The following is a 10,835-nucleotide window of genomic DNA, read 5'->3' as shown; positions in this document are numbered from 1 at the left end:
CTGCCTCTAGAACTTGAGCATTCTAGCATTTTCCAAAACATCAAGTCAACTACAAAACCATGGAAGACTGTTACAGAATGTTACCAGATGGTTCATGAGTTTGTAGGGAGTTCTGTTTCCTGCTGCAAAGCAAACCATCTTTATCATCCCCATTATCTTTCTCTCAGTTTTACTTCTTATGCGGAGCCCTGTGTCTTCTCTCCCTTTCCTGTCTCTCCCCTGCAACCTCTTGAACCCCTCCAAAAGGACTGGGTACTGGAGGGGACAAGTTGGATTCCAGGACAGTTTATCTCAGGAAAGACCAGGGAGGATGGAAGTGATCTTAGCTTTTGAACAAAAATTCATGAATGCAACATCTGTGGGGCAGACACTGCAGACAGAAGTTCTAATGAACAGCTGCCACTCCTCCCCCACATCCAGCATTCTCCAGACACTTCTTCATTTATATATATGTATATGTCTGAATGACAGGGTCTTGCTCTGTCACCCAGGCTGAAGTGTAGTACACAATCATAGATCACTGCAGCCTTGACTGCTTGGGCTAAAGCAATCCTCCTGCCTCAGCCTCCTGAGTAGCTGGAACTATAGATGCACACTACTATGCCCCGCTTTTATTTTAGAAATGGGGTCTCATCATGTTGCCTAGGCTGGTCTTGAACTCCTGGGCTCAAATAGTCTTCTTGCCTCTGCCTCCCAGAGTGCTGGGATTACAGGCATGAACCACTGGGCCCTGTACATTTTTTCATTTAATCCTCACCACAGACCTCGAAACAAGAAAGGCTGTAGGACCTGGGCTATCGCTGATGGGGCTGCCAGAGTTCGGGTCTTTGAGTCCTTGCAAAACAGAATGCCTGGGGGTTCTGCTGGGTATGGAAGAAAGACAGGGACTGAGGAGGGTGAGCTGGTAACCTGGCCACATGGACCAGGCCAGTTGGGAAGGAAGCAGAGTGGGAAAGGCTCTGGGCAGGGGAAGGAAGAAGGGAGATGCTTCTCATGGGCAGAGGATAAGGCACCCCCAAGAGACTTGGGCTAGTCACCTCAGTCATTTTGAGGCTGGCAGGGACTGGCAGGTCACAAATCAGCCTCTGTTCCTGCCATAGGCCAGAGTTGTGCTCTGTGTTCTGTGTCTGCAACAGAGCTGAGCTTGTCAGTTCCAGGAAGCCAGAGAAACGCGATGCCTGTTAGTCTCTGTAAATGCGGCCTTTCTGGAAGCACTGTCCTATCAGTGCCAGGAGCTTCTGGCTGATGCTCAACAGGTGATTGGGACAATGAGTGCTCCTGAGTTAATCCCTGGGACAGAGAGGACTCTATTGAGGCACGTGCAAATGTTGGGACATCCTGCCCTTGAAGAATGAGTCAGCTGAGAGGGGGCCCAGTACCCTTGTGGGAGACTGCAGCAATGCCCTCCTAGTGGGTGGGGTGAATTTTAGCTAGGCCCTGGCCTGGGGGCATCAGGCAGAAGGACATGGGCTAGGAAACATTGACCTTGAGCCTTCAAACAGGGTGAGGCTGGCCAGGGTGGGTCAGTGAATTTGTTCATCTGTAGGTAGGTAAGAGTCTTGAAGGTTGAAAGCCTCAGAGAAGGCTCAAGCTCAGGGCAGGACAGAGGGGTTCATTTGTTTTTAGCTCCTGGTATTCAAGGAAATCTCTCAAGGCACTAGCTGAACAGAGACCACACATGACAAGGATTACTGACTTTGCAAAAATAGTTTGGTAAAGTGACCAAACAAATAGGCAGCTACAGCCTTCAACATTAAAAACAGTAAACTCAGGAAGGAGGAGAAACTGATTTCCAGGGTTGCCATATTGTAGTATTCAAATGTCTAGTTTTCTAATAACAAGTAGAACCTCACAGACTATACAAGAAATAAGAAACTATGGTCCATTCAAGAGGAAAACGGTTAATTGACAGAACATGTCTCTAAGGAAGCCTAGACATTTAAATATGCTCAGCGAGCTCAAGGAAAGCACAAAGAACCAAAGGAAGCCAGAAAAATGATATACAAACAAAATGGATATCAAGAAATAGATAGAAATTATAAAAAGGAATCCAGGCCGGACATGGTGGCTCATGCTTGTATCCTAGCACTTTGGGAGGCCGAGGCAGGTGGATGAGGTCAGGAGTTCAAGACCAGCCTGGCCAATATGGTGAAACCCCATATAGTCTCTACTAAAAATACTGCATAGTGGATGTGTGTCCAGAGTTAACCGTAGCCCTGTGAGGGCACTGGCTGCATGCGGCTTCCTGGCTGTGGTACATCAGGATTAGAGGGGTGTGATGATGGCCTCCCCAGCCTGGAACCAAAGGGAAATCAGATTCCTCTGGTGGTTCTATCTGCCGGTGAGGTACAGTTGGAGCTTTGGTTGAGCTTGGTGGCATGATCTCGCCTCACTGCAACCTCTGCCTTCTGGGTTCAAGCAGTCTTCTCAGGCATGCAACACCATGACCAGCTAATTTTTGTATTTTTAGTAAAGATGGGATTTTGCCATGTTGCCCAGGCTGGTCTCAAACTCCTCACCTCAAGTGATCTGCCCACCTCGCCTTCCCAAAGTGCTGGGATTACAGGTGTGAGCCACCACGCCCAGCCGGTCTGCCCACATTCTTGAAATCTGTCTCTACTCAGCAGCCAAACCACAGAATGTTGTTTGTGTTCTTGAGACAAGAGTCTTGCTCTGTTGCTCAGGCTGGAGTGCAGTGGCACCATCTTGGCTCACTGCAACCTCCACCTCCTGTGTTCCAGTGATTCTCCTACCTCAACCTCCTGAGTAGCTGGGATTACAGGCATGTGCCACTATGCCCAGCTGATTTTTGTATTTATAGAAGAGATGGGGTTTCACCTGTTTGTCAGGCTGGTTTCGAACTCCTGACCTCAAGCAATCCTCCTGCCTTAGCCTCCCAAAGTGCTGGGATTACAGGCGTGAGCCACCTTGCTCAGCGAGTTTGTTTGTTTTTTGTTTGTTTTGAGAAGGTGTTTGCTCTTGTTACCCAGGCTGGAGTGCAATGGCATGATCTCAGCTCACCAAAACCTCAATCTCCCAGATTCAAGCTATTGATTCTCCTGCCTCAGCCTCCCAAGTAGCTGGGATTACAGGCATGTGCCAGCACACCAGGCTTATTTTGTATTTTTAGTAGAGATGGAGTTTCTCCATGTTGGTCAGACTGGTCTCCAACTCCTCCTGACCTCAGGTGATCCACCTGCCTGGGCCTCCCAAAGGGCTGGGATTACAGGTGTGCCGGACGAGTATTTTTCTTTAAGTACTACTAAAAGACTAAGCCCTTCCCTTCATTCCTACCTGACTCCCTGACTATGCTACCAACTGTGTGGTCTATGTGCCTTTGGGAGAACTTCCATTCTTCCAGCTAGCATTGCACCTAACCTGGATCAAAATACATTTAATATTTTCATGTCTCTCTGCCTAACCAAACACTCACTTGCTCCTCCAATGATTACTTGACATTTCTGAAGGCAGAAGCCAAACAGATAACTGATGTCAGCACCAGGGGAAATGTCCCAACAGGGAACTGAGTGGAGCAGTGACCACGAACCATAGGGAAGGATAACCAAAAAGCCAAAAGCTTCAGAGGTAACGTGTTATTCCAATTTCACAGCCCTTTCTGGTTTACAAAGGAGCTTCTAGGACAATGGTGGAGTAGGCTAGTAAAAAATTCTGATTAAGAACACCTAGAGATGAATAAAATATAATGAAAACAAGTTTAATGCATGACTGGAATAAGAAGAAAGGGAATCCCAGGTATGAGATTCAGAGTCAGAAGGTGACTGTTGACTAGGACTTGTGTTTTATTTGTTTATGAGACAGGGTCTCACTGCATTACCCAGGTTGCAGAGAGCTGAGATCTCATCATTGCACTCCAGCTTGGGCAGCAGAGTGAGATTCTGTCTAAGAAAAAATAACTAAAATAAAATGCAAGTCCTAAGGGCTGGGTACAGTGGCTCACACCTGTAATCCTAACACTTTGGGAGGCCAAAGTGGGCAGATCACTTGAGCCTTGGAGTTTGAGAGAAGCCTGAGCAACATAGTGAAACTCCATCTCCACTAAAAATACATAAATTACAAAATCACTTGAACCCTGGAGGTTGAAGCTGCAGTGAGCCATGATTGCACCACTGTCTGCTTGTGTGTTTTGTTGCTGAGCACAACAGGCTTTTCTCTTTCTTTTTCTGTGAGAATACTTGCCCTGTGTAAGTGTTCTTTCCTGTCCACACCGTGAGGTCGGCTCTTCAGACCCCACATGGGCATTTAAAATGCAAGTCCTGGCCGGGCATGTTGGCTCATGCCTTTAATCCCAGCACTTTGGGAGGCCGAGTTGGGTGGATCACATGAGATCAGGAGTTTGAGACCAGCCTGGACAACATAGTGAAACCTCGTCTCTACTAAAATTACAAAAATTAGCTGGGCATGGTGGTGCACGCCTGTAATTCCAGCTACTCGGGAGGCTGAGGCATAAGAATTGCTTGAACCCAGGAGGCAAAGGTTGCAGTGAGCCAAGATCGCACCACTGCACTCCAGCCTGGGTAACAGAGCGAGACTCTGTCTCAAAAACAAAAAATTAAAAGGCAATAACAGAAACAATCGCTTACCTCACAAAAATCTTAGAACTTGGAAATTCCAAAACATTCAGAAGCTTAAAAATGGGATTTAATAAGTATGTGAAACTGAAAATAAGTGAAAACTCTATGCAGTATTTTGGGATATAACTATAATAAAACTTAGAAATGTATGATTTTTAAGGCCAGGCACTATGGTTCACAGCTGTAATCTCAGCACTCTGGGAGGCCAAGGAAGGCAGATCACTTGAGCTCAGGAGTTTGAGAGCAGCCTGGGCAACATGGTGAAACCCTGTGTCTACTGAAAAAAATACAAAAATTAGCCAGGCGTGGCAGCATGTACCTGTAATCCTAGCTACTCAGAAGGCTGAGGCAGGAGAATTGCTTGAACCTGGGAGGCAGAGATTGCAATGAGCTGAGATCATACCACTGCACTCCAGCCTGGGTAAGAGAGTGAGACTCTGTCTCAAAAACATAAGCACTTGAACTCAGGTCTTCTAGATTCACTCTGATGTTCTTCCCATTTTAGGTCACACTCTTCTCATCACGAGTTGCCCTTCCTGGGCCATGGCGCCTTGCCCCATCTGTATAGGAATGGTTCCAGATGAGGGAGGGCTATCGGGATGTCTTCACCTTTCGTGGGACTCTGCCCTTCCCTTCCTAGAAACTTGTGCCTTCTGCATGGAAACTATGCATGGACTGACTCCTGAATCACATGACATTGTGGGAGACAGAAATGTGGGGTGGAGGAGAAAGAGGCACTCCTGTTAGAGATGCAGTTGTCCTTTGCTCCTTTGAACATCCTCTTGTATCTGTTGCTGTTATGCTCAGCACTTGTCTTAATCTTTCTTTTCCCCAGGTTGCCCAGGCTGGTCTCAAACTCCTGAGCTCTAGGGATCCTCCCACTTCAGCCTCCCAGAGGGCCAGAATTACAGTTGTGAGCCATCATGCCCAGCCTTAATATTTTCCTTTTCTTTCTTTTCCCGTCCCTTCCCTTCCCTTCCTTTCTCTCCCCTCCCCTTCTTCCTTTCCTTCCCTCTCTTTCTTTCTTCTTTCCATTTTCTTTCTTTCTTTCTTTTGACAGAGTCTTGTTCTGTCACCCAGGCTAGAGTGTAGTGGCATGATCTCAGCTCCCTGCAACCTCCACCTCCCAAGTTGAAGTGATTCTTCTGCCTCAGCCTCCCAAGTAGCTAGGACTATAGGTGAACACCACCACACCCGGCTAATTTTTGTATTTTTTAGAAGAGACAGGGTTTCACCATGTTGGCCAAGCTAGTCTCAAACTCCTGGACTAAAGTGATCCAACCTCCTCAGCCTCCCAAAGTGCTGGGATTACAGGCATGAGCCACTGGCCCCAGCCCAGCCTTAATATTTTATTGTTCATAAATATATCCATCAGTCTAATTCCTGTGTAATCATCTCTTTGATGGCTACAAAGCTCTTTGTGGCTGAGCCTAGATTTGCCTTTTAATAATTTGTTTCTGCTTCTGAGCAGATAAAAACTGCTCTGGTCCACCCTCACTGTGTGGTGGAAATAGTGAACGTTTCCTCCTCTTCCCTCTCACCTCCAAGCCCACCATGGTCCCCCTGGTCAACCACCTTTTCTCTGGCCTCAGCCATCACAAAAGGGGTGAGTGAATATCAGCCTGGTGAGCAGCTCAAGCAATTCTGCAGCTGAACAGAATGCCACCTCTCATTTTTTGACTCCTTTCTCTTACAGAGACTTCCTGAGGTCCACAACCTGGCTCTGCCTCTTGAGGAGCAGAGCCCTGGAGATGAATGGGAGGGGTCTTTGGCTAAGAGGTGAGGAGTGGGGGTAGGAGGAGGCCAACAGTCAGTGAAAATAGTCAGCATTGGGAGGGATTGATCTGGAGTGAGGAATTAATGGAGCAGATCACTGCTGGGCCTGCTCAGCTGTGACTAAGCACAGATGTCCCTGACTTCATTGCTGCCTGAGTTGAACAGCAGCCAGTCAGGAGGTGGGGACATCAGGGAGACCTAAAGAAGAAACGGGAGGTGGGAAGCTCCAGGAGACAGGGCCAGCTGGGGCCAGGGGCTCTTGACCCCAGCTCGGTTCCCCAGAGGGAAGTTCTCAGTTCTCCAAGACTTCAGGGCCTAGGGGACCAACTGGGATACTTGGTAAATAGACCCCTGCGGGTCAGACACAGGGAGAGGGGCAGCCCTGGCACTTGTTCCAACCCAAAGAAGCCTTCTGTTGCTTTTCCTCTAGAAAACCAACTAGTTTGTTTTAAAATATAAATTTTTTTTTTTGAGACAGAGTCTCACTCCATCACCCAGGCTGGAATGCAGTGGTGCCATCTTGGCTCACTGCAACCCTCTCCTCCTGGGTTCAAGGGATTCTCCCACCTTCAGCCTCTTGAGTAACTGGGATTATAGGTGCCCACCACCATGCCCAGCTAATTTTTGTATTTTTAGTAGAGACAGTTTTGCCATGTTGCTCAGGCTGGTCTTGAACTCCTGACCTCAAATGATTCACCTGCTTTAGCCTCCCAAAGTGTTGGGATTACAGGTGTGAACCACCACGCCCACCCTAAAAGCAAGCTTTATTTTTACAATTTTAGATTTACGAAAACATTGTGAAGATTACAGAGTTCCCAGGTCCATAGTACAGAGACCTCAGAATCCATGCTGTGGTTTGAATGCATTCCTCCAAGTTCATGTATTAGAAACACAACCCCAATGCCACAGTGTTGGGAGGTGGGGCCTAATAGCTGATTAGGTCATAAGGGAGAATGGATTAAAGTTATCACAGTCGTGGGCCTGTTGTAAAAGCAAAGTCAGCCCCCTCTTGTTCTCTAACACATGTTCTTGTGTCCTACCTCCCATCATGTTATGATGCAGCAATAAGACCCTCACCAGATGTAGTCCCTTGACCTTGGACTTCCCAGCCTCCAGAACTGTTAAGAAATAAATTTTTCTTTTCTTTTTTTTTAGGGGGGGGATTAGATACGGCTCTATTGCTGGGGCTGGAGTACAGTGGTGTAATCTTGGTTCATAGCAACCTCTACCTCCCAAGCTCAAGCCTTGTGCCTCAGCCTCCTGAGTAGCTGGGACCATACGCACATGCCACCACCACGCCCAGCTAATTTTTGTGTTTTTCTTAGAAACAGGGTTTCACCATGCTGGCCAGGCTGGTCTCAAACTCCTGGCCGCAAGTGATGCACCCACCTCAGCCTCCCAAAGTGCTGGGATTACAGGCATGAGCCACCGCGCCAGTCTCTCTTTTCGTTATAAATTACTCAGTCCATGGTATTCTGTTATAGCCACACAAAACAGACTCAGACACCCCCTCACCCAGTGTTGCCTCTTATTGACATCTGACTTTAGTATGGTACCTCCATTGGAATTGATGGGCCAGGCTGCCCGCAGCTCCACACTCTGAAGAGGCAGAGAAGGCACTGCAGTAAGAGAAAGACTCCAAGGCCCCAGGGAGCTGTTGGGTGCAGAGACACAGGAGGCTGGAGGGCCAGCAGGAGGCTGGAACCAGGTCCCAGCAATCCCTTCGATAGTGTCCCCCTTTCTTGCAGCAGCTGCTCTCTCCAGGCCACAGGACTGGCCTCAGGAGCTCCCCCGCTGTCACCAGCCCTGCTTGTCACTCTCCTGCCCCCCTAGCCAGACTCTTCCTCATCAATTTCTGCCAGGCCTGCTCAGCAGCTCCCACAGCCCTCATGAACCAGTACCTCCTGCCCCTGTAGCTCTCTGCTGCTCTTCTTGGTGCATGCCGCCATCTCTTGGCAGCCTGTGAGCCCTGCAGAGCCTGGAATAAAATCTCCCTTCCAGGAACCGGGTGTCAGGGTTGGAGGGAAGACGACACTCCTGGGGTGCAGTCAGCACCTAGCAGGACTTCTCTATGTTCTGCCTCAGTTGGGCCTGGCCGTCCAGGCCTTCCTTTCCTGTCCAGCCTCTCCCCTTATCGATTACTTGTAAGCCTGTTTGCATTTCCTTGTGCAGAGAGCTGCTGCTTCTCCAGGCAAATCCCCTGGAGTGATCGTCCAAGGTCCCCTAGGCCTACCTGAGGGTGAGCAGCTGCCAAGGATGCCCCCTGGCATCCCGCCACCTTTCCTTTGTGCTGTATAGTGCCTTTCCCCAGGTCCTCACTTCTACCTCACAACTCTACGCCATAACAGGCAGAGCAGATGTTCCATTTCATTTTAGAACACAGAGAGAGGGGCTCAGAGGGTAAACACCCTGGCCCAAGGCCCACAGATGATCAAGTCACCCTACTAGATGCTTTCACAGTTTTTCATAGCGTGCCTCCAAGTTCACAGGACATTTGCAACTTTATATTTTATTTGTGTGGTTATTTACCTTCTATTTGTCTTTCCCTCCAGACTGTAAGTTCCATGAGAACAGGGTACTTGGGGTCAGGCATGGTGGCTCATGCCTCTAATCCCAGCACTTTGGGAGGCTGAGGCAGGTGGATCACTTGAGGTCAGGAGTTTGAGCCCCATCTCTATGAAAAATACAAAAATTTAGCCAGATGTGGTAGCATACACTTGTAATCCCAGCTACTCAGGAGGCTGAGGTAGGAGAATTGCTTGAACCTGGGAGGCAGAGGTTGCAGTGAGCCAAGATTTCGCCACTGCACTCCAGCCTGGGTGACAGAGCAAGACTCTGTCTCAAAAGAAAAAAAAAAAAGAACAGGGAATTTGGGACTGCTTTGCCTGCTACTATATCCTCAGTGCCTTGCCCCACTGCCTGATACATATTAGATGCTCAATCGTTATTTTTATTTTTATTATTTTATTTTATTTTATTTTTTGAGACGGAGTTTTCCTCTTGTTACCCAGGCTGGAGTGCAATGGCACGATCTCGGCTCACCGCAACCTCCGCCTCCTGGGTTCAGGCAATTCTCCTGCCTCAGCCTCCTGAGTAGCTGGGATTACAGGCACATGCCACCATGCCCAGCTAATTTTTTGTATTTTTAGTAGAGATGGGGTTTCACCATGTTGACCAGGACGGTCTCGATCTCTTGGCCTCATGATCCACCCGCCTCGGCCTCCCAAAGTGCTGGGATTACAGGCTTGAGCCACCGTGCCCAGCAATCGTTATTTTTAGATTATTGAATACGTGATGAGTTTATAGGCAGTACATTCATCCATGCATTCAACAGTGGATTGAGTGAGGGTCAGGCCCTTCGATGGGTCCTGGGATAAAAGGTGAATAAGATATAGCCATACCCTTGAAGAAATCTGTCTTATGGGAAAGATAGAGTTGGTTAAAAAAAATTACAACACAATGTGTAAAATGCCATAATCAGGAATGTCCCAAATGCTATCAGAGAACAGCGGTTATAAACTATTCCTGGCTAGGCGCAGTGGCTCACTCCTGTAGTCCCAGCACTTTGGGAGTCCGAAGTGGGAGGATTGCTTAAGCCCAGGAGTTCAGGACCAACCTGGGTAACATAGTGAGACCTCATCTCTACTAAAAATTAGCCAGTGTGATGAGCATCTGTGGTCCCAGCTGCTCAGAAGGCTGAAGTGGGAGAACGGCTTGATCTGAGAGCTCAAGGCTGCAATGAGCCACGATCACGCCACTGCCCTCCAGCCTGAGCGACAGAGAGAGACCCTGTCTCAAAAATAAATAAATCAGTAAATAAATACACTCTTCCTGGAAGGTCAGGAGGGTTTCAAAGGGGAGGAGACTAGAAGGATGACAGTTGGCTTACTTCCTGGAGGGTTGGGGGAGGACAGGGTGAGGAGGGCATTCCTAGACCGAGGATGAGTCCTGCAGGAGCTGACATGCCAGGGAAGGCCCGGGAGCAGCTGCGCATGGCAGGACTTGAAGCCAGGCTCAAGGCTCTTTCCCGTCCCCACACAGATGCTGGAGATTTCTCACGTGTGCCTCTCAGGGTCTGGGGCTGCGAGGACCACATCTGGGTCCAGTCCAGGGTGTAAGGACTGCTAACCTGTCATTCTCCTTCACTGATGGGCTGCCAGAAACCTCATCCACAAGGGAGTTCACATCTGAGCCAATTTGAAACAATCTTATGAAATTCCTTGAGCCCAAAGCTCAAATACAACCTCTCTCATCTGCTTACCCCTCTCTCATCTTGTAATTCCAGCACATCATCAAGTCTGTGGGTCACAGCTGTCTGCAGACAATTTCATGTGGTCTTCCTCCAGCTGTTTCTCTTGTTGAGTCTCCTTCCCTTTGACAAGGATTTAACATAATCTGTCTGTCTTGCAGTTTCGGAGACAATTGCCTTTTTTGTTTGCTGTTGTTTAGGTGGAGGGTAAGATGTGG

Source organism: Callithrix jacchus, chromosome 8 (genome assembly GCF_049354715.1).
Source record: "Callithrix jacchus isolate 240 chromosome 8, calJac240_pri, whole genome shotgun sequence".
Classification (NCBI taxonomy): Eukaryota; Metazoa; Chordata; class Mammalia; order Primates; family Cebidae; genus Callithrix; species Callithrix jacchus.
Note: the sequence above shows the minus strand (reverse complement) of the source record.